Genomic DNA, 25,307 nt, shown 5'->3' on the forward strand with positions numbered 1-25,307 from the left:
TTTCCCAATCAATATCAAGAAAGTTAAAGTCCCCCATAACAACCGCTCTATTACTTTCACTCTTCTCTTGAATCATCCTCGCAATCCTTTCTTCTACGTTTCTAGGACTATTAGGAGGCCTGTAAAAAACTCCTAACAGGGTGAGCTCACCTTTCCTATTCCTAACCTCAGCCCAAACTACCTCAGATGGCGAGTCGTCTTCCATCGTCCTTTCCACAGCTGTAATACGATTTTTGACAAGCAATGCCACACCTCCCCCTCTTTTACCACCACCTCTGACCCTACTAAAACATTTAAACCCTGGAACCTGCAACAGCCAATCCTGTCCCTGTTCTACCTATGTCTCCGTAATAGCCACAACATCGAAGTCCCAGGTACCAACCCATGTGTTTCAGCAAGTTAGGATTGGTTAGGCTAGGGAGAATAATGATCGAGATTTTCAAGTTCCAAGTATCCTTCTTCAATTTTGCTTTCCAAAAGAAATCATAAATCAATTATGTTAATTTGTTAGGTTTGGAAGAATATGATTGGAAGAAATAATAGCAAAATCCTATGGAGGCTGGAGATCTGACACAAACATAGGGACTGCTGGAGAAACTGACCAGGTGGGGCAGTATCTGTGGAGAGGGAAAGAGTTAGCTTTTAGATCTGATATGATTTCTTCAGAACTGAAATAGTTCCCTGTGTTTAGAGAGGGAGACAATTTGATGGGTGAAATTACAAAGTGCCTCCATGTAATAATCAAGAAACCCTTTCCGATAGTTTTTTCTCTTCTTTCTGGTCAGTTTATACATGTTTTTTTCATTCAGAATAGAGAAATTGATAATGCATTTTAGCTATTTATTCTGCTCTCCCATCTCATTAGATCCAAGACGGTACACCCTATGATTCTATTTATCCATTTTAATTCTAGAACCTTCAATGTTCCTAACCTGACAGAAATGTATAGCCATGAAATCTCCAACTGAACCTCAGAATGCACAGATTGTTGAGGAAGAGAATTCCAGATATTAAACATTTAGAAATCATTTAAAATAAGTGAATTAGAATCCAAAGTCTTATTAGCGATTATATCAACTATTTACTGAGATATTGCTGATATCATTATTTTTTTCAAACAAGTCCTTTATTCTAAATTTTGAACATAAATTTGCAACCAATTTGCTATTCTCAGTTTTCTGTTCTATGCTGATATCATTGCACTCTTGATTCCTGGAGTTTAAAATTAGATTACTTACAGTGTGGAAACAGGCCCTTCGGCCCAGCAAGTCCACACCGACCCTCCAAAGAGCAACCCACCCAAACCCATTCCCCTACACTTACCCCTTCACCTCACACTACGGTCAATTTTAACACGGCCAATTCACCTAACCTGCACGTTTTTGGACTGTGGGAGGAAACCGGAGCACCCGGAGGAAACCCACACAGACATGGGGAGAACGTGCAAACTCCACACAGACAGTTGCCTGAGGCGGGAATTGAACCCGGGTCTCTGGCGCTGTGAGGCAGCAGTGCTAACCACTGTGCCACCGTGCCACCCACGGTGATCCCAAAAACGTTGTAATGATTTGGGATCCCCTGTCATAGGCAGCTGGGACTGAGAGCCGATTGTGAGAGTGAGGGCTATGAATGGGAATCCTGAGCTAATGAAAATGTGAAGTACAGATGTAACCCTCATGCATATTGTGTTGAATTTCTGGAGCTAAAAGGTGTAAATATTTGTTGAAAGACTCACAAGAACTGAGGAAAAGCTCCATAATAAACTGATAATCTGCAAATTCAGGGGAATGAAGTCAGAGGCAAGTTCAGGAGTTTAGATAGTTCTTCACCACCATCTCCCACCTACCCTCGGTCTCCCCCTTACATCCCCCACCTGTCCCCCACCCCACAGTCTTCTTGTTCCGATAAAATAGACCCTTCACACATTAGAGAAAAGTGCTATGTGGAATTTAGTTGGCAGATCCAAAAAACACCCAAAGTCTATAAAGCTCACCTTCTCCTTTGTCTTAGTTATATAGACAAAGGAGAACCAAATTTTTAACTAATAAAACAATCAAATTGTCTACAATGGACCCTGAACTAATGCAAGGAAACTCTGTGTTGGAGAGGCTGTGAATCATATTTACTCCTTTAAGAATGGTGCATAGCACAAATTACTCTGACCTGAATCCAAATGTGATTTTCTGAAAAGTTTCTGATGATGTGATGGACTTGTTATGCTTGTCTCCATTTAGTTATGGATTTCCTTTCTCTACACTTGTATTAGTCCATTTGTTTCTGCTGCTGAAGGTTTGAACTGGACTATTGTTCCTTCAGTGTGGCTGGGAACAGGATCCTGGAACTCCATTCTGAAAAGCATTGCTTATCTCCCTGTTATCCATGACAGCCAAGGTTCAACATTCCCATCACCTTCTCAAGGGCAGTTAGAGATGAGCAAGACTTGTTGGTTCAGCCAGCAACACCCACATCCCATTTATACATGCATTTTGAAAAGTCTCTGATTTTCACACGGTAAACAGAGGCACCTAATCTCCTATAAAGACTGAGCCGAGCATTGGAATTCCTAGGAATTTAGATGAGGAAGAGGAGCTAATCTCTTGATATTTCTTCACTGATGATGATTTTTGGAAGGTTGTACTCATTGGTTCCAGGCCCACCAGTAACTAGTCAGGCCTCCCATTCCCAGCAGCTTCCCCCACAGCAGGTACATGTGAAGGTGTTGTCACTGCTCAGGACAGTTGGATCGATCCTTCTCCTCCCTTTCTCCATCAAGCTAACTCATCACTCACTCTCTAAGTCTCTGTCACATCTCCAGAGACATTGCCCTCTGTGGCCTGCACTTCCTATTGGTTGATGCGATACACAGAGAGAGATGCCCTCATGGTGCCCCTGAAACTGATGGGTCTCTCTGTTCCATTGACCAGGGATCAGCTCTCTGCACTCATCTTAGCCGGGCAACTGACATCAATCTGAGCAATTGGAGCTGCCCAGTGCAGTTGGTTTTGCAAGGGTCTGGCTCACTGCTGGTGATGTTGACGGTTTCCAGGAGCTCCATGTTTGTGATGTGGTCCTGTTGCCTCCAGAGGCAGCACTGAGCAAGTGCTCCAGCAGGTCTCCATAACCTGCAGCACTTAGGGTGCTGACCCAAGCACATCACCCATGACCCATGACTCAGCCATGCCCAATCACATTCATCTTTCTCAGCTCAACCCTGCTCACTGCCTCAACACACCTCATTCCCACCCCCTCAATGCCCTTGACCTGCCTCAGCCATCCCCACCCCCTCAATGCCCTTGACCTGCCTAAGCCATTCCCACCTCTCTCCCAATGGAGCTGTGAAGACCCAAGAGTGACCTGCCTTCTGATTTACTGGGCAGCACCAGGGCACTGCCCGCTGGCCTCACAGGAAGCTGGACATGGAAATAACCTGATAGAGTCCGCTATGGTAAAACTGCTGATTCACTCCCTCTGACAGAAAGTGTGGCTGTGGCTTGGCCCCTGACCTGGGCTGTGGAGCCTGCAGGAACATGTAGTCTTTGGACAAAAGGTCAGTCATTTCTATGGAACAAAAGCTGCCATTTGATGTCTGCAGTTAACTAATTAATCTGCCAGGATTTCACAGTGCCTCAAAAATTAGCATTTTGAAACCAAATACTGGCAAGAAACACACAAAAAAATTGATACTTATAATGATTCCAATTTGAAAACAAAATTATAAACTGCAGTTTGTTGAGTCATTAATCTACTTGTCAACTCTATTAGAATTCCACAAATGAAAATTTAGCAAGTCATTGGTCACAGTGCATACAAGTAGGCTCATGAATATAAAAACAATCAGAGTATATATTTGTGAAACAAAATGTAAAGCAAAATACTCCAGCATTTACTGACTCCTTGGCTTTAGGATGAATGGAAATGAAAGATTTCAGCTATGGATATACCCCGAGTGAGGACAAGAGAACAGCACAGCCGCCATTGTCCTGGTTCATAACAACTATTCGGTAAATTCCCTACGTGGGATTGGAAAATCTAATTCACTAAATCCTCGCCCCCTCAACCTGAATAACATTCACACTCACTGTTTTAGAACTTTGGCAAGGCATCACTTTTCTAAAAGTGAACATGTATAAAAACCCCTGAATCCTAAATAAATTTCTGTTTGTCAGCTGTACAACCGTAGGGAAGGGGAAGATCATGTTAACGATAATGATCTCATAAAGAATTACCCATTAAAGATTGAGTAATGTGGGTCAGTTTATTTAAAGCAAAAAAACCTAAAACTGATGATGCAGAGATTACAGCAAACCAGTTAATTTCTGGGTGTGAAGCAGATGATAAGCCAGGCAGAGTTGCAGCATTGTATACAGAGTACTTAAAGGAAATCTCTTTAAAAGGCCACATACACAACCCTTTCCTCTCCAAAATCAAATGTTTATCAGCACAGTGGCTCAGTGGTTAGCACTGCTGCCTCACAGTGCTTAGGACCAAGGTTTGATTCCAGCCTCAGGTGACTGTCTGTGTGGGTTTCCTCCCTCAGTCCAAAAATGTGCAGGTTAGGGTGGATAGACCACACTAAATTGCGCATAGTGTTCAGAGGTGCATTAGTCAGGGGAAATGTAGAGGAATGGGTCTAGGTGTGATACTATTCGGAGGGTTGGTGTGGACTTGTTGGGCCAAATGGCCTGTTTTCACACTATAGGGATTCTATGATGGTTTACAATTATAAGTGAGACTGTGAGTCCTCATAGCATTTAAGACATTTGCCCAGATCTTGTGATCAAGATTTTGTCTGGAGGTGCTCTAGATTACTCACAGTATCAGTGAGATTGAGCATCATTCCTGTTTGTATACCCTCTTGTACCCAGTGTAATAGGACAGGGGAGTGGTTGGCAAACTGTAACCGATCTATGTCCCTATTGCGCTGTAATGTATGTAGACCGTGTCGGATCTCGTCTCTGAGCACATTCATGTCACCTTATCAGATGGCCATGTATTTTTGTGGATTCCTGAACATGAACCCATTGTCCCAGTTTTAATTTTGGCAGATCTGCACCTGCATTTTTAGAATGCACATTGGCCATTTTCTTTGCAATTTTACAAGCTCCTCTCAGGCTTTAAACAATGGATTTTGGATATGAGTCAGTAAACTGTCTGGTCTGCCAAACATGAACATTTTCAGTGATGGAACAATTGGACTCACCACTGCTGCTCTCAAATGTTACATTACAATCCGTCGATCCTACTTGTTCTGGCCACAGTTGAAGATTAGAGTTTGGACTGGGTGAACCATGCATTTAGCTAACCATTGGATCTGAGATAATGTGGTGAAGACATAGTGTCATCAATACTCCTGACTGGTAACCACACTTAACATCAAACCTCAGGAAGAATTTTGCACCTAAAATTCTCAGGCTTATCTTTTCTAAAGTGGGAATTTTGTTAGGCCACCTTTTTAAAGCTGCATTTGAGAATCGTGGATCATTTTCTCTTTCATTATGACCTATTGACCTACAGCAGTGTTGCCTGATCCAGTTCCCTTCGGAAGATTCCATGTGCACTTGTCGAATCCCCTCCTCAACATCTCTTTGAAGTGAATGCTGCAGTTACTTCTTTCAAGTGCAATGTTGCAGCTCCCTTCAAACTGCCAACTTTACAAAAAAACAGCATTCTGGAGATTTCAATGTTAAACCATGAATTGAAGAGATAGCTGAAGATGTTGAGTTTGACTCGTTGCCTGATTCTGTGGATTGTGGCCAGTGTAAGGTCACAGCGTGTGGGTGACCAGCAGTTGCTGGCTTGGCAGTACTGGATTGCTGGTACTTATTCTCCAGCACATTGCTTCTGCACATGGAATGAGTAAACTGTTGTATGCTGAAGGTTTTACATCACTAGCTTTTGTCTCGATAACATGAATTCTCATTGAAGGATACAACAGTTTAATATGGAAACTGTAGAGATTGTAGAGATATTAGACTTGCCTGCAGTCTTCTGCCAGGAAAAGGATATATCTGTTCTAGGGAGGTTGGTTTAGAACTTGGAACAGGGGAACCCTTACCCATGCTCACATTCCAGGGCAGCAGTCACAATGTGTCAAACTCAAGAGGTCAGGACCCATGTTGCCTTCTCCCTTTTCCCACCTTTGGTTCGTTATGTTGGGACTTCCATGCTGCGATCACATTAAGTTGAGGAATGATTATGAGGAGCAGCTTGTCTCATTCACATCTGATTTGGATCTGGGCTCCTTTATCACTGTCGAGTAACTGCTCACTGACTGTGACTGATCTCCTCTTCTGATCTCTTTTAATTATATTTAAGGAAATAGTTTATAATTGGAACAACATGTGATTGAGTCTCTTTGTTGTTCAACATGGGAGCACATTTACAGCTTGGTCAGCTGATATGAATCATTAATAATCACAGCCAGGCTATGATCTTTCTGTAATTAGAGCTTATTCCATGTGTTATTTCATTGGACCTCCAAAAGAAGACTAGCGATAATATCCTAGGCAAAGGGACTCCTGCTTACTATTATAGCTTTGTCTCGAAAATGAGTGAATGGTTATTTTCTTTCTAGATGAATGTTAATTGTTGAATTGACTTCCTGATCTCCCCTTGTATCAACTGATAATGAAAGAGTCAAATACAGCATTCAGGACGGGAGGGTTTTTTTTCAGTTTCCTTCTTGTTGCACCGGGGTTTACAAAAGTACACAGGAGATTTGCTTTTCAGGCAAGGTGTCTCATCAAAAGACACAAGCAGTCATTTTCAGTATTATATCTGTGTTACACTGAAGAAACATGTTCAATTTAAACCCTGATATTGCAGAAGAGTAGGAAAGTCTTAATTTCTCTGCTTCGAAAGAGGCAATGCCACTTATGTAAGTCATTAGAACTAAGTTAAAACTAGTAGTTGTTTTAATCTTACTTTACAAATTTTACTCATTAAATTTGATTTATAGATGGGTGAATGCAATATTTCACACACTTTCTTTGAGGGCATGTAGGTGAGGATGAACATTGTTGCTCTAACATAAAATCTCCCTCGAGTCAGCTTCAATGATCAAAGAGGTGGACGAGGTACTGCAATCCCCACACCAAGTAACCAGTGTCACATGAGTGACATTGATAAATTAGAAACATTTAGTAGCAACTTCTGGCAATTGAGTATTTGGGTTTGTGCCCACCTGGAACCAAAGTGAATTGATCTAAATTACATCCAACTGGCCCAGTTCCACACAATACTGCATTCCTGATTCATGGCCAGTGGGAATTTCATCTTCTGGCCCCAAAGCATATTTTTGTTTTCTGGAATCAACACATGGAAAGGAAAACCACAATAATAATAGTCAGTGATAATTAATAAAAATATCAAACAAACAACTAACTATCTATTTCATCATACGGCAGAAGAACACCTCATCGCTTAGTAATTCCAAATTTGAAAGAATGGAGACGAATTAACCTTTTAATATTTACAATGGAATATTGACTAATACAGTTTTTCTTTATCATTACTCAACTTATTACTTTCTATTCATCTCCCACATTATCAGAAACGCCAGGAGACAAAAGCAAGTTGAGCTTGAGACCCAGACTAATCACACAGATAGCCATTGTTTGTGGCTATCTATGTGGCTTACAGGACATAACAGGAGACAAAGCAAAGTCAAACAGAATCATGGGCAACAGTCCATCCCTACCTGATGAGCTCTGAACAGAAGGTCAGCGAAACAATGTCACCTGCCCTGAGAGCCTCGGGTCCATCTGTACCCACACTCACTGCAGCAGACGACAGATTGACCTTTCGAAGAGTGAGGAGAAAGTACAGATGCTGGAGATCAGAATCAAAAAGTGTGGTGCTGGAAAAGCACAGCTGGTCTGGCAGCATCCAAAGAGCAAAAGATTCAATGTTTCATCATAAGCCCTTCATCAGGAATTGGGCTAAATTGCCCATAGTGTTAGGTACATCATTCAGAGGGAATGGGTGAGAGCAACGGACACAGTAGATGAGGTGGGGGGATGTGTCGGAAAATCTCTGCCGGATGTGGAAGGTTCCTTTGGGTCCTTGGATGGGTGAGGGGTGGCCACAGGCTTTACACCTCATGCAGTGGCAAAGGAAGGTGCCAGGAGTGAAGGCTGGGTTGGTGGGGGGGGGGGGCATGGACCTAACAAGGGAGTCATGGACGGAATGGTCTCGCTGGAACACAGATCGGGGTGGGGAGGGAAGTATATCTCTGGTGGTGGGGTCTGACTGTAGGTGGCGGAAATGGCGGAGGATGATGTGTTGTATCCGGAGGTTGGTGGGGTGCAGGGTGAGGTCTGATTGTAGGTGGCGGAAATATACAACCCACCCTCCACTCCTGGTGCCTTGCCTTGCCACTGCACGAGGTGTAAAACCTGTGCCCACACCTTACCCCTCACCCATCCAAGGCCCAAAGGATCCTTCCACATCCGGCAGAGGTTTCCTATGCATCCAAGCAGGAGATCTACAGTGTCCGTTGCTGTCAATGTGGTCTCCTCTACATTGGGGAGATCTACAGTGTCCGTTGCTGTCAATGTGGTCTCCTCTACATTGGGGAGATCTACAGTGTCCATTGCTGTCAATGTGGTCTCCTCTACATTGGGGAGACAGGAAGCCAACTCATGGAACATTCCAAAGAAATCTCCGGAACACATGCACCAACCAATCCCACCTACCTGTGGCCGAACACTAACTCCTCCTCCCACTCCACCAAGGACATGCCAGTCCTGGGCCTCCTCCACCACCAAATTCGAGCCACCGACGACTGAAGGAAGAACGTTGGGGCCCTCCAATCACATGGGATCAACGTGGATTTCACCAGTTTCCTCATCCCTCCTCCTACCACTTCATCCCGGATCCAACCCTTCAACTTGGCACCACCCTCTTGACCTGTCCTACCTGTCCATTTTCCTTTCCACCTATCCACTCTATGGTCTTCTCTGACCTACCACCATGACCCCCACCTACATCTACCTATCCCATTCACAGTTACCTTCCTCCCAGCTCCAACCCCCATTTATCTCTCAGCCCCCTTGCTACCCTCCCCCCCCACCACCCCCACTCTACCATTCCTGATGAAGAGCTTATGCTTGAAACATCGACTCTCCTGCTCCTCTGACTGGCTGTGCTTTTCCAGCACCACACTTTTTAACTCTTCCTAAGAGAGAACCCATGAAAAGTGACTAGCCTAGATACGAGTCCCTGGCCAGATCCTGTATGGACCAGCTGGTGGGAGTACTTGTAGATGTCTTTAACCTCTCTTTACTACGATCTGAAGTCCCCACCTTCTTTGAGGTCACAGGCAATGGTTCTCTTAAGATCACCTCATTTGACCACTCAAAGTAGGAATGCATGAACATCTCATCTCTCCTTTACCTGAGCTTTAAGACATTAATCTGGGTGCTCATTTCAGCATAGGAACAGATCAGACACAGTAATCAGGTCTACTGCCTAAGTGCTTCAGAGGTTGATATGTTTCTGATAAGTGGCTGAAAGGTGATTTGGGTTATGTGGAGGAACTGGATCAACTACAATCCTATTGAACGATGGAACAGGCTTGAGACTGAATGGTTTATTCCTGCTTGACGTGTGTATTTTTAAATTGCTCACTTACCAGAGGGAAAGCTCTTTTCTAGATGATGGCTGGAGTATCAGTGATAATAGGGCAGTACGTCTCATGATCGAGTTCGACAAGTATGTGACTGCACCAGGAATCCTAATCTCAACTTTCTAAACTCAGACCCTTGGAAACAATGTAATGATCCAACAGCTAAGTAAATTGTTTCACAAGTTCTAATATTGGTGAGACCACATCTGGAGTAATGTGAGCAGTTTTGGTCCCTTATCGAAGGAAGGTTATCATATCATTTCATGGAAGGCTGTTCAGAGAAAATTCACCAGGATGATCCTGGGATGGAGGGATTGTCTTAATGACGTTTAGAAGAATGAGAGGTGATCTGGTTGAAACGTATAGGATTCTTAAAGGGCTTGACAGGGTAAATCTGAGAGGGTGTTTCATCTCATGGGACAGTCTAGGACCAGAGGCCATAGTCTCAGAATAAAGGGAAATCAATTAATTCTGAGGAAGGATTTCTTCTCTGAAAGATTTGCAAACCTTTCAAACTAGTCTAGCCAGTGACACCTTCACCTGATGAATAAATAAACTAAAAACTATAGGAACAGAGGCCTTGTGTATACAGAACAAAGAACAAAGAAAATTTACAGCTCAGGAACAGGCTCTTCGGCCCTCCAGGCCTGAGCCGATCCAAATCAACTGTCTAAACCTATTGCCCAATTCCTAAGGATCTGTATCCCTCTGCTCCCCACCTACTCATGCATCTGTCTAGATGCACCTTAAATGAATCTACCAAGCCCGCCTCGACTACCTCTGCTGGCAACGTGTTCCAAGCACCTACCACCCTCTATTTAAGAGGAAGATAGATTCTTGATCAGTCAGGGAGTCCAGGCTTGTGAGGTAAATGCAGGAAAGTGACTGTTGGAGCAATGATCAATAAATCAATCATCCTTTTGAATGCTGGAACTAACTTGAGGGGCTGAAAGGCCTCCTCCTTTTCCTATTTCTTATGGCCTTATTTAGACAGTATGAGGCACCTCAGCATTGTTCACATTGAATCCAAATGAAGGTGTTCAGAAAGGTGCAGTGAATTCCCAAGTGTGGTCAACATTTAGAATCTGGGTGGGTGCTGCGGGAAGAATCATTTCCTGTACTCTCCTGGAATATTTTAACAGCCTTGGTGAATCAGAGGAGACTTTCCCATTGTCTATTCTGAAATCATTCTTTGCAGTTTGCTTTGTAATTCTCTCTACAGTGAGAGCTAACCTGTTGGGCTCTGATAGAATGGGGGTTGGGAAAACAAAGAGGATCATGGGCCAATTTTTTTCCAGTTCTCTGAAGGCAAGCTGAAGGCGTGAGGAGGTGAACTTTTGAAATGGGAGTCTTGGGCTCACTCCATGATGCTTTGTAGCCACCCTGTATCTTCCTGGGAGGTGGAACTGCAGAAACAGTTGCAACATATCTGAGAGCAGTGAGTATTGTGGTTCTGAGATTACTGACACAGGGTCTACCAATTTCAGATCAGGGCAGCTAACTAAATGTAGCATCTGTTTAATTCAATCATAATAATCACAGAAACCCAAACCATGGGAGCTGGCCATTCAGCACACACTCACCATCCATAGAGGATCACCCCATACCAACCCCCTCACCCTGTAACCCTACACCCCCCCTGGCCAATCCACCTAACCTGGATTGTGCTTGGAAACCAGAGAACAGGGGGGAAACCATGGGGGTTCGGGGAAAATGTGCAAACTCCACACAGATAGTCCCCTGATGCTAGAATTGAACACAGGTCCCTGGCGCTGTGAGGCAGCAGTGCTAACCACTGAGCCACCGTGCTGCCCAATAGGTCTGTTTCACTATCTGTTATAGGATTGTTCATCAGAAACTTAACATCTGTTTGCTGCAGGAAAATACAGCGACTGTCCTTCACACTCTGTGCTGCAGGTTCACCTGAGAGATGGCTGTTATTCTCCATCCTGGCTCATCAACATGTTCTCTCTTGAAGTGATATGTCAGCAGTGAGCAGGTAGTTTAACCAATTAGTGAGGTGCTCAACAGGTATTTCATGAACAGACTGTAATCTTGTCAGGCTCTTTCTCTGTATTTGCATCCTAAAGGAGAGAGCTTTAAAGCTGCTCACACAGTTCAGTCCTCCCTTGGAGAGGGCCATACTATTCTGAACGCCTCCCTCTGGAGCTCACTGTGGGGGAGGAAAACACAACGGTGCCCTGGCTGCTTTCGAAATGACCGAGCAGATTTTATAAATCCACAATGTTCTGGGCCCAGTGTGCCAATTGTTCATTTCACCTTTACTAGTCCTTGTTTTTTTTTTGAAGAAATATTTGTTAATGGCAGGACAAGAGAACAAAAATCTAAAATGTCAACTTTCTCATCCTTTAGGCTTTCATATATGATTGCCTGATGCAAGACACAGAAGTATAATCTGAAGATGGTTTCTGCTGGAAGAGGTCACAAATTGGCCAAGATTAATGCTTTCAGAGTCACATCTGCTTGAGCAGTTTCTCTGATGCCTTCTACAGGATTGTGAGTTTTATACCTTTCCATCCTCTCTGTGACCTGTGTTTCCTAACCATTACCAATAAGTTGAACAGTATGTTAATTGCCTATTGTTTAATTGAAAAGTGAGCCTTCATTCTAAATGTTTCCTGGTTATGCTCGCACAGAGTGAAAAATGGCTTCCTGACATTTTAGTGAAGAAAATTACTTTAGAAAAGAAAGGTCATTTTTTAAAGTGTTTAACCCAGCTATTGTCAAGGTCAGTGTGGCTCTGTGCTGAACCTTAGTTAAGATTCATCAAGCAAAAAGTAGAATTGTGCCTCTCAATGCCACAACTGCAGCTTTTTACAGACATCAGGTTACTCCATCACAGTGTGCAGGACATTCTATGGTTGGGCACTTAATTACAACCACTCAATGACTTCCTTGTGAATGGTAATAATATCTGATAGACTCCTGACTCATAAATCAGAGCAGAAACCCAATATTGCCTGAGAATTCAGGAACCTTATCCTCAATACAGGATCTGTCATACAGACAGGAATAATCCAGGGACCCTTGGTAAAAGGGCACAACAGAAATATAAAAGTCAATTATCTTTACAAGGTGTTGAACACAGCATCAACTTCAAACACAAATAAAACACAAAGCCATTAAACCTTCTTTCCAAACAGAAAACCCATAGATCAATGCAAAAATGTAGAATTTGAAGATGATTGTATTATGTTTTCTGGAAATTAATTTGAAGAAATTCGGTAAGCGTGTGGTTTTCCTTTTGATTGGAAGCTGGTTTTTATCATGTTTTGGGACATTTTCACTTCAACTCCAGGAAAGTTCAACTTAAATGTTGATTTTTTTTCTCTACCCCCTCAATGGGAGCAATGGAAACCCTTTGTGTAAGTCTGGAAATTGTTGGGATCAGGTGGGGAGGGCTTGTGCGAAAGGGCTGAATCTTACAGTCCCACTTTTAATAGGTTTGCGTGTGGAGGTTCTGAAAAATTTTTGATCGTTCTACAGAGACTTGGTTGAGACAGGGATAAGACTGGTACCTTAACGTTCTGGGATTTAGTTGTCTCAGGCAAGATGGAGAGGGATATAACAGGAGGTAGGGAGTTGTGTTACTGATTAGGGGGAATATCACAGCTGTACTGAGGGAGGACACTTTGGAGGGCTTACCCAGAGAGGCCATATGGTAGAGCTCAGGAATAGGAAGGGCGCAGTCACTTTGATGGGATTGTACTGCAGGCTTTCCAACAATCAGCAGGAGGTAGAGAAACAGATATATAGACAGATTATGGAAAATGTGAGAACAACAGGGTTGTTGTGATGGGTGATTTTAACTTCCCCTATATTGACTGGGACTTGCCTAGTACCAGGGGCTTGGATGGGGGTGAAGTTATTAGGTGTATCCACATTGATTTTTTTAAAACAGTATTAAAATAGTCCAACTTGGGAAGGGGTCACACTAGACCTGGTAGATTGAAGTTTCAGTTAGGGAGCATTTCAGGAACAGTGACCATAATTCTGTAAGTTTTAAAGTTACTTCTGGATAAGTGCAAGAGAGGTCCTTGGGTGGAAGTACTAAACTGAGGGAAGGCTAACTCCCACTAGGTAGGGACTAGGGAATATAGATTAAGAGCAGCTGTGTGAGGGGATATCCATATCTGGCATGTGGGAATCTTTTATAGGCCATTTGGTTCAAGTTCAGGACCAGTATGTTCCCATGAAAATGAAGGAAAAGAATGGCAAGATTCAGGAAACTTGCATGAAAAGAGAAATTGTGAGCTTAGTCCAAAAAGGAAAAGGAGACATAGGAAACTGAAGATACACAAAACCATCAAAGAATACAAAGATAGCAGGAAAGAACTCAAAAGGAATTCAGAGGGCTAAAATGGACAATGAAATGTCTTTGGTAAACAGGATTAAGGAAAATCCCAATGTGTTTTCTGCAAATATAAGGAGCAAGGGGATAGCTAGGGAAAGAGTAGGTGCAGGGTGAAAGTGAGGACTGCAGATGCTGGAGGTCAGAGGCTAGATTAGAGTGGTGCTGGAAAAGCACAGCAGGTCAGGCAGCATCAAAGGAGCAGGAAAATCAACGTTTTGGGCAAAAGCCCTTCATCAGGAATCCTGTCTTGTCACAGTGCAGCTTCATGATCTAGAGCTCTTCCTGTTAACCCCAAATCCCAGCAGCACCACCATCACAGCAGGACGTGAACACACCTCCAATTGTAGAGACTGCAGTGCAAGGTGATGTTGAGTGACTTACATCATCAAAATAAAGAGGACAGTCCTCAATGAAAGTAAGAATTTGTAAAGTGGGCTGCACACTCACTTTAAGTAATCTCACAAAACCAGAGCCACTATCAGTCAGTGACTGTAAGAGTTAAGATCTGAACAAGACTTTAGGGTCCATTAAACTTTTTCCATGAGTCAGTAAGATCAAGGTGATCTTCTCAATCAACTCCGAGTAAGTGACAAGAAAATTTGCACCACACAAGTACCAGGTAATGACTATAGTCAACAGAAGAAAATGTAGCCATTGCTCCTTGACATCCAATGGCATTACACTCACTAAAACCCAACTATCAATAACCTGAAGGTTATCATTGACCAGAAACTGAGCTAGACTTGTAAAAATACAATGGCCACATGAGCATGTCAGAGGCTAGGAATCCTGCATTTCCTGACTCCTCCCATCATCTACAAAGAACAAGTCAGGAGTGTGATGGAATACTCTAACCCAACGCAGCCCGCTTGACAGCACTACACCCAGAAACATCCAATCCCTCCACCACCGATGCTCAGTAGCAGTGGTAGGTACCATCTACAAGATGGTCTACAGAAATTCACCAAAGCTCCTCAGAATGCATCTTCTAAACCAAAACCGAAACCATCGAATGCAGCAGATACATTGGGAACACCACCCACTGGGAGCTTCCCTCAAGGTCACTCGCCATCCTGACTTGGAAATATCATGCTGTTCCTTAACTAACATGGGGGTAAAATCCTAGAATTCCCTCCCTAATGGTTTAGCAGATGTATCAACAGCACATAGACTGCAACTCACCATCACCTTCTCTCATGGTAATTAGAGAAGGGCAATAAATGCTGGTCCAGCCAGTCATACCCATATCCCAAGAACAAGTAACAAAAAGTTTCACCTGAGCAGATTATCCTCATCGTCCAATCTGTGCTTGGTGGTCTCTCCACTGTTCAAACACTAGAATGGTACTCCACTTGAAGGGGACCTGGAACGCTTGCCTCACCCACCCCCCATTCAGAACTTGTTCTCAATCTATCTGTGCAGATACAATTGGTCTGCTGAGAAGTTACGTGTTAGGTCTAAATATTCTGTTAAACAAGTAAAGGTGAATAACAAAAGCTAAAGCTTTATCCCCATTAAACTAATGGCTGCTCCAACTGCAGTAGATGAGAGAACCAATTAACAGAAAACAGGAGGAAAAATGGTGCTTAACCAACATTCAATCCATAATCAATTAAAGATGGATTTACCAAGTACTAATAGAATTTATTTTTGTGTTGCAGTTTATGGGCTTTCCATTCACTGCAGCTTTGTAATTCTCCATCCTCTATATTTTGCTTTAATTATGATTCACTACAAGAGCAACACTTTCTCACTTACAACAGGAAAGTGGCTATTTGAGGTTTTTATTTAACACCCATTCAGTGATAAGCTTGTGATATTGTACATTAGATGTAATTGATTTGAATTTCTGCTCAGGTCTCCTGCTCACTAAAATGCTATATGGAATCTCGGGGAGGGATCCCACAGGGCTACAGTCAGCTATCGGGAGAATCCCTGCTGAAACTGATGCCCAGAGGGAAGGCTACATGTTCAGCTATAGCAGAACATGGAGGGAATGTCGCAGACCCCTCCATAATGGAGGTCTGTCGCTGTAATTGGAAACAAAATAGATGATCTGTGTGGCAGCATGACGCTTGTGTTATTGTCATGAGCTGGATTTCTCCTCCAACCTCTTTTCCCCTTCTTTTTTCTCACGCATTAGTAATTATCATACCGGCTGTCAAGATCAAATTTCGAGCAGTGGTGCTTTTTGAAAACACATCAGACTGCTCAAAGATTTCCATGTAAAATGTTGAAAAACAATTTCAATACTTCAAGGTATTCTGCACTTAAAATAAATTAAATTCTACAAATAGTCACTTGTATTAATCAGGTGAGATTCTATGAATCATTTTCTCTAGTTTTCTGTTTCTAGAATTAGTTTTAGAATTTTTAACATCAAGTGTGTTCCTCCAGGGACGTTTCCTAGACCCAACCATCTTCAACTGCTTCATCAATGACCCTCCCTCCATCATAAGGAGTGCTGTACTGTGTTGTATTATTCTATGTTCTATGTTCTATATGGTCAGAAGTGGGGATGTTCACCAATGATTGCACAATGTTCAACACCAGTTGCAACTCTTCAGATACTGAAGCAGTCCTTGTTCAAATGCAATAAGATCGAGACAATATTCACCTTTGGACTGACAAGTGGCATTCATGCCACACAACTGCCAGACATTGACCAAATCCACTAAGAGAATGTAACTACGGTTTATGTTGGTTTCCTCCGGGTGCTCTGGTTTCCTCCCACAATCCAAAGATGTGCGGGTCAGGTCAATTGTCCATAGTGTTAGGTGCATTAGTCAGGAGTAAGTATAGGGTAAAGGAATGGGTCTGGGTGGGTTACTCTTTGGAGGGTCAGTATTAGATTAGATTAGATTCCCTACAGTGTGCAAACAGGCCCTTCAGCCCAACAAGTCCACACCGACCCTACGAAGAGTAACCCACCTAGACCCATTCCCTCTGAATGATGTACCTAACACTATGGGCAATTTAGCATGGCCAATTCACCTGACCTGCACATCTTTGGACTGTGGGAGGAAACCCACGCAGACATAGGGAGAATATGCAAATTCCTCATAGAGAGTCGCCCGAGGCTGGGATCAAACCTGAGACCTTGGTGCTGTGAGGCAGCAGCGCTAACCACTGAGCCACCATGCCACACCAAAGTATTGTTGGGCTGAAGGGCCTGTTTCCATACTGTGGGCAATCTAATCTAATCTAGTCTAAACTATGTCCCCTTGATATTCAATGGAATACTTCCCACTTGTGTTAAGTGCAGCTCCAGTAACATTCAGGAAACTCGACATCAGGTCAAAGCAGCTTGGTTAATTGGCCGTACAGGGTCCTCATTATCCATCTCCTGTCTTGTCACAGTGCAGCTTTATGATCTAGAGCTCTTCCTGTTAACCCCAAACCCCAACAACACCACCGTCACAGGAGGGCATGAACACACCTCCAATTGTAGAAACTGCAGCGCAAGCTGATGTTGAGTGACTTACATCATCAAAATAAAGAGGATAGTCCTCAATGAAAGTAAGAATTTGCAAAGTGGGCTGCACACTCACTTTAAGCAATCTCACAAACTCAGAGCCACTATCAGTCAGTGACTGTAAGAGCTAAGATCTGAACAAGACTTTAGGGTCTGTTAAATCTTTTCCATGAGTCAGTAAGATCAAGGTGATCTTCTCAATCAACTCCGAGTAAGTGACAAGAAAATTTGCACCACACAAGTACCAGGTAATGACTATAGCCAATATAAGTTTCAGGACTGTAGACTTGTCAGCTAAAATGTCCACAAAATGAACCTGAGGAGTATCCCTGATTTCTGACGGCCCAATTGCTTTTGGACTGCAACTGATTTTTGGTCCCTATCACACTCCTTTTTCCCTTGCCCACTAATCTTGGGGTTTATCCTACAACCTTGTGTATTTTTGGCATCAACTACAAAGACAAATTGCAATTCCTAGATGTTTATTCAAGGTTGCCACCTGAACTATACTTCTATGTGGCAGTAGAATTTAGTTGAGAGATAAGTTTTGAGTTTTTATGCCTACTCAAGCTTCATTCTCCTTATTGCTGGTCTCTGTTAGTTTATCTTTCGTCTGTGTATGAGTTGAGACTGTTTCTAGACAAATAAATTTGAGCAACATGTCAATTTCAGGTATCAAAAAATAATTATCTGCCACCATGAAAACACCTCACTAATGTTTTCTAAGTCTCAGGAGTCAAGTCTCTGAACAGACAATTCCACATGTGAACTCTTAATTGCAGCCAAACAAATGTGGTATTTTAATTACTAGGTTTCTCTGCCAATTGTTTAGAAAGGATGGTTCTTCATTATAGTCATATCATTACCGTGTATAATTAAAAAGCACTGAAACTTTCTCAAGTCCCTTGCATATTCAGAATAGCCAGGAATGAAGAGTAAAAGAAAAAATATCGCTTTAATTCTATGGCTCAGAAATAAAAGCAAAGCTTAATTAAATGAATTACTCCTCATTCAGTAAGGTCCTGTAAACATTGCTTGCTTTGTCACAGTAAATAGAGAGTGTTCACATTGAACTCCCCGAAGTGGGCAACACATTGCCAGAAAGATTTCTCACTGCATGATGGTAAAGACGAGAATGTGTTTTGCTCTCCTTGCCTGTTCCTCATTTGGATTGATCCTGGAAGGGACCCACTGACCTTACAGTTCAACACAAGCACATAGATGACCAAAACTCTCTGAAAAACATGTTTGAGAATTGATAACATGATTTTCACGGAGAAATAGAAATTTCCTCAATGTGGAAGGACTCAGGCCTAATCCAGAAACTGTCAATTGCTCAAATCGCTTAGTTTTGTTTCTGAAGGAGGCATTATTAATAAATATTTGGGTTAAATATATCAATTCTAAAAATACATTAATTGTTTGTGAATTTATAAACATCAACAAATGCTTTGAGACTGCCAGTAATACCTGTGTCATTGTGGCTTTTAATAGCTGCCATTGGACATGATGAGATTATTAGTCCCTGAATGGATGTTGTTTTAATCTACAGTATCACAAAATATTCAGATAAAATGGTCAGCTTTTAAAGGATTCATGATAAGTGGGAGATATATGAAGAGGCCAGTGATTGGCTACATATTGCCTCACAATGACACCATTGAGAAAGACAACATTAAGATCCCACGTGTACATGAATGGCATTGAATGGTAGCTCATCACTATTTTTCTCACTCTCTCACTCCCTGTAATATGTTAAAGAGTGAGTCCGACAACCAGGATTTGATGAGTGGGTTTTTCCTCACATTAAGGAGGAGGTAAATCAGCGCTATTGTTTACAGTCCCACACCAACAATGTTTCGCCACTGACTCCATTCTGTTCCTGGAAATTACTTGCAGGCTGAACTGTCACAGTCTTTAAGCCCTATTTGACACTACCATTCACATTGCTGTGACAGCATAAGGGTCTGGTATTTTCATTTCTCTGATGTTACCCACCTCTGCCACTCCCAGCTGCATGTTTGAATGATGCCATGAGATTTCTTGATTCTGGACACATGAAGTCTCATGACATCAGCTCAAGCGTGATCCTGTTGATTAGCATATACTTCCACCACTCATTACCCAACTCTTTCAGTTGATGAAGCGGGTGTACTCCTCCCTGTTGAAGACAACCTAGAGAGTGATAAGGACATGGAATGTACTCTGACTGGAGTCTTCAATACTCATCACCAAGTGTGGTGTAGCAGCTGCATTACTGATCGAGCTGGTTGGGTCCTAAAGGACATAGCTGCTAGACTGGGTCTGCAGCACGTGGCGAGGGAACCAACAAGAGGGAAAAACATTTTAAACTTCAACTGTATCAATCTGCCAACTGCAGACACATCTGTCCCTGACAGTAGGAATACGGGTGATCACCAAACAGGCTGTCATGATTTCACATTAGGATGATCCTGCCTTGCAAAATGGGATATGATTTGCAAAGATTTGGTAACTCGAGGCAGGGCAATCGACAGCAGCAAACTTGCATTCCACACGATCTGTAACCTCGTGGCCCAGCATATCCCCCTCAGCCATTCTCGTCAAGCCAGGGGATCAACCCTGGTTCAATGGAGAGTGCAGGAGGGCATGTCAGGAGCAACATCAGACAGACCTGAAGATGAGGTGTCAATCTGTGAAGCCATAGCCATCAAACAGGACTACTGACAAATCAAACAGCATTAGCTTCAAGTGACAAAGCTCACTAAGCTCTACAGTCTTGTCAGATATAGTTGAAGTATTGATGGACAATTAAACAATTTGCAGGAGGATAAGGAGGAGGAAACTTCAGGAAGGTCACTAAAGGAGGAGGCTCATCAAAGTGAAGCTGTTCCAGTACAGTGACATCACTACCATCTAGCCAACAGTATGGACAATTGTCCAAGTATATCCTGTCCACAAAAAGCAGGACAAATCCTACCCAGCCAATTACTGCCCGATCTTCAGTAAAGTGATGGACTGTGTGATCAACGGAGCTATCAAGCACCAACTGCTCAGCAATAACCTGCTCAGTGACACCCAGTTTGGGTTCCCCCAGGGTCACTCAGCTCCTGACCTCATTCCAGCCTTGGTTCAAACAAAAGAACCGAATTCTACCAATGAGAGTGACTGTGCTTTGCTGCAAAGCTGCAATTAGCTGATTGTACGATCAAGAACCCTAACAAAACTGGAGTCAATGGGTATCAGGTGGAAAACACTCTGTTAGTTGGAGATAGATCTGACACCAAAGAAATTCCTCAGGGTATTGTCTTAGATCTAACCATTTTCAGCTGCTTCACTATCATGCTCACTACAAAGTCCATTATGAGGACGATTTGGAAGTGCATGGTAAAATAGGGCAGAGTCAGCACAGCTTTGTCAAGATGGAGGTTTTGCTGACAAATCTTTGAGGAGGTAACAAGCAAGTTAGAGAAAGGAGAGCCAATGGGCATGATCTATTTGACTTCCACAAGGCATTTGACAAGGTGCTGCTAAGAGCCCATAGTGTTAGGGTTAAGGTACTGGCATGGACAGAGGATTGGCTGACTGGCAGAAGGCAGACCGTGTGGATAAAGGGGTCTTTTTTAGGATGGCAGCTGGTGACTCGTGAGTTCCACAAGGGGTCAGTTAACAATCTGGATGAAGGAACTAAGGGCATTGTGGCTACATTTGCAGATGACACAAAGAGAGGTGGATGGACAGGTAATGTTGAGGAAGCAAGGAGGCTACAGAAAGCATTGGACAGGCTCGGGAAGTGGGCAAATAAGTGAAAAATGGAATACCGTATGAGAAAGTATGAGATTATGCACTTTTACCGGGAGAATAGAGGCTGAGACTATTTTCTAAATAGAGAAAGACTTTAGAAATTTCAAGCAGAAGGAGACTTAACAGTCCTAGCTCAGGATTCTCTTCAGGTTAACATTCAGGTTCAGTTGGCAGTTAGGAAGGTAAGTGCAATGTAAATATTCATTTCAAGAGGCCTACAAGAGCAGAAATGTGCTGCTGAGGTTGTATAGGCCTCTGGTCAAGACACATTTGGAATACAGTGAGCAGTTTTGGCTCTGTATCTAAGGAAGAATGTGCTGGCATTGGAGGGGTAAAAACAATGACTGCAGATGCTGGAAACCAGATTCTGAATTAGTGGTGCTGGAAGAGCACAGCAGTTCAGGCAGCATCCGAGGAGCAGCAAAATCATTGGAGGGTGTCCAGAGGAAGTTTACAAGAATAATCCCGAGATGAAGGGCTTGTCATATGAAGAGCAGTTGAGATCTCTGGGTCTGTACTCGATGGAGTTTAAAAGGATGGGGGGGAGATCTGATTAAAACTGACAGAATACTGAGAGTCCTGGAGAGAGTGGATGTGAAGAAGGTATTTCCACAATTAGTGGGACCTGGCCACTCAGCTCCACTGAAAAGGGGCAATCCATTAGAACTGGGATGAGGAAGAATTTCTTCATTCAGAAGGTGGGGAATCTGTAGAACACATTGTCATAGAAGGCTAAGTCATTGAGTTTCTTAAAGACAGAGGTAGATAGGATCTTGATTGGTAAAGGGATCAATGGGTAGAGGCAGAAGGCAGAAGAGCGGGGTTGAGAAGCATATCTGCCATGATCAAATGGCAGAGAAGACTTGATGGGCTGAATGGCCTAATTCTGCTCCTATATATTATAGTCTATGGTCTTCATCAATGACCTTCCCTCCATTATAAGATCAGGAGTAGGGACGTTCGCTGATGATTGCCCAATGTTCAGCACCACTCGTGACTTCTCAGATACTGACACAAAACTGTTCTAAATGCAGCAAGACCTGGCAATGACAAGACTTGGGCTGAAAAGTAGAAAGCAACATTCATGGCACAAAAATGCCAGGCAATGACCATTTCCAACGAGAAATGGCATTCCATGGCATCGTCATCATCCCTGAATGCTATTATCAACATCCTGGAGATTACCATTGAACTGGACTCGAGATATCAGTACTCGCAGCTAGGGCTCAATTTATAGTTTTTTGCCACATATTTGATGAATTGTTTGAGAACCATGGGGGGATCTGAAACCTGAGTGAACAAAGGCACACCTTCTCTTGTTAAGGAGTGTGAAATCATTCACAGGATATAGGTGCCCCCAGCCGGTCCAGCATTTATTGCTGAGACAGCAGTTCAGATTCAACCACATTATTATGGGTCTGGAGTCACAGATAGACCAGACCGGGTAAGGAAGGCAGATTTCCATCCCTGAAGGGCATTAGTGAACCAGAGGAGTTTTTGCCCCTACAGTTTTATGGTCATCGTTGCACTCTGTGTTCCAGGTTTTAATTGAATTCAAATTCCATCATCCACTGTTACAGGATATGAATATGAGACCCCCGTCATTACCTGGGTCTCTGGTTTAATATCCCAGTCATAACATCGCGTAGCCATCGCCTCCCCTTGGCCCAGCCAGCTAGTGCAGAGTATTCCATCAAACTCTCAGGGAACCTGTGCTTTGTAAATAGTGGAACAGGCTTTAGGGAGCCAGGCAGTGTGTCAATTGCTGTACAATCTCAATCCAATGTTCCTTTCCCTCTCTAGCTCTCTTGATGTTTGATGTTACTCACTCTAATTCACTTTTTTTCAATCTGTCCTTTGTTTAGTTCTATTTGTTATCAAGATACACTGTTCCTTTGTTCAGTCAGGTTCCAGATCCCCCATCACTTTCAGCTGATCAGCTTGTATTTCCACTAAAGTCATGGTGAAAGTTAATGCAAGCTCGAATGTGCATGGTCAGGTTCATCTCATGTGGGATGAGGCAAGGACAAGCTGTGACAAAATCAGGACACTGTTCCCAAGTTTGGGCCCTGGGAAACACCCTAGGATGCCCAATGCATTAAAACTTTACCAACAAGCAATTTGGAGTTGTTTCTGTTAATGTTTAGTAAGTTCACCCAGTGTAACTGAACAACTGACAACTAGAAACACAATTGGGAATAATAATGGAATAAATTGGATTTGGTGCTGCAGAATGGGCACTTTGTCTTTTTTAACTGCCAGCATGTGCTGCATAAAGCATTGATTACTGCACTGTGGTGCATTTAATGGTCACATTTTGTTAAGTGTAGATGCAAAAAGTAATTTAGCATAATCAAAACATAAATTTGATCTCAGAAGCCAAAACTGGCTGATGACTGCAAGGATACTGCTGAGGTCATGATTCAGCTCCCTCAGAAATCTGGGAAGTAGAATTCTCAATAGATAAAGATACCTTTGTATCTTTATTGTTCAGCTCAGAGGAGAACATTCTTAACATGCACAGTGTGTGTCTCTCACATTCTGTGCTTTCACTCTGGTAGAAGTATTTTGTCTTTCTCGTAACTGCACCCTAACTTCATTCTTTTGATGTGAAGGTGCTGCTGTTGGTCTGGGGTGGGTGGACAAATTCAGAAGTCACTCGACACCAGGTTAAAGCCCAACAGGTTTATTTGAAATCATAAGCTTTCAGAGAACTGCTGCTTCATCAGGTGAAGTGGAGGGAAGCGCACAGGCACAGAATTTATAGGCCGAGAGATCATTGCAAGAGAATTCCAGGTAATTAAGAGTGTCAAAAGATAGTACAAATGGTGTGAGTGTAGTGTCGACAGGCTGAATAACAAGTGAAGGGATTGACCTATGGTCCGATTAATTGAAGCAGAGAGATTATTACAAAAAAATCAAGAATGAGATGGTACTATGGACAAACCACATGGTTGGAACAACATGACAGGTATTAGAGTCACATGACAAAAAATGGTACAAACTAATTAAGGTAGATAGACCATTCTTTTGGGAGTTGGAGATGAACAGGACATTGAACCACAGACGCAGATATAGTGTTGAAGCAAAACAGATAGAGAATATAAAGAAGGGAATCAGAGTCACTGGTGAGCATGAAGACAAAAGGAGGATAACATTTCCAACCAGTTGCTAAAGACCAATTTGCTTCAATGTTTAACTGTGTCAGAGTACAGCAAATGTGTTTACAGCTGCCTCTCAATTGTTGAATTCTCCTTAGCATCCTTGAGAAAAATAATTCATTCTGCTGCATTCCCTAGACTGAAATATCTGTTTGATTCAATGGGAAAATGCTGAGATGAAAGGTATTCTATTATCTTTTCTCAGCAAAAGGATGAGTGCCAATGCATTGTTAGTAATCCTGATTGCAGTGAATCATAACACTGTAATCGACAGGCTCAAGTTGAAAGTAGCACAAAATAAAGGCCCAAACTCAAGGTTGATGGGATTTTGTTCCCTGTTATAGAATTGTGGAGTGTGTTTCATTTTATAAAAGAAAAAAAGTCTTGAGTCAGGGATTTGACCATAACCGCATTATGGAATTTAAAGAGCCAAGTTTAAAATATAGAAACACTTTCCATTTGTGTATTTGCCTTCTGTCAGAATGGTTTTATCATTATATTGCAAGAAATGAGTTTTGGCACATTCAGTAAACAATGAAATATTTTGATGAAAATTAATTCTCGGATATTTGAAGTTCCGTTTAAAGTGCTCACGTTTGAGTTATTTCAACAATATAAGATATAGACTGTAGGGAAATAGATGGTGACTTCTATGGTTAGGCCCCATTTGGAGTACTGTGTCCAGTTTTGGTCCCAACACCTCAGGAAGAACATACTGGCACTGGAGCGTGTCCAGCGGAGACTCACACGGATGATCCCTGGAATGGTAGGTCTAACATATGAGGAACGGCTGAGGATCCTGGGATTGTATTCATTGGAGTTGAGAAGATTAAGGGGAGATCTAACAGAAACTTACAAGATAATACATGGCTTGGAGAGGGTGGA

The 25,307-nt window shown here is 42.6% G+C and overlaps 1 protein-coding gene across 1 annotated transcript in view; it reads left to right on the plus strand.

The window, feature by feature from the left end:
* The window catches only part of LOC122564564 (cadherin-18-like), a 705,142-nt gene that overhangs the window by 250,392 nt on the left and 429,443 nt on the right, over window positions 1–25,307 (plus strand). Inside the window, exon 3 of the mRNA XM_043719646.1 lies at window positions 12,002–12,145. The gene's annotated coding sequence lies outside the window, so the exon portion shown is untranslated. The remainder of the gene's footprint in view (window positions 1–12,001; window positions 12,146–25,307) is intronic.

Source organism: Chiloscyllium plagiosum, chromosome 29, assembly GCF_004010195.1.
Source record: "Chiloscyllium plagiosum isolate BGI_BamShark_2017 chromosome 29, ASM401019v2, whole genome shotgun sequence".
In the NCBI taxonomy this organism is placed as follows: Eukaryota; Metazoa; Chordata; class Chondrichthyes; order Orectolobiformes; family Hemiscylliidae; genus Chiloscyllium; species Chiloscyllium plagiosum.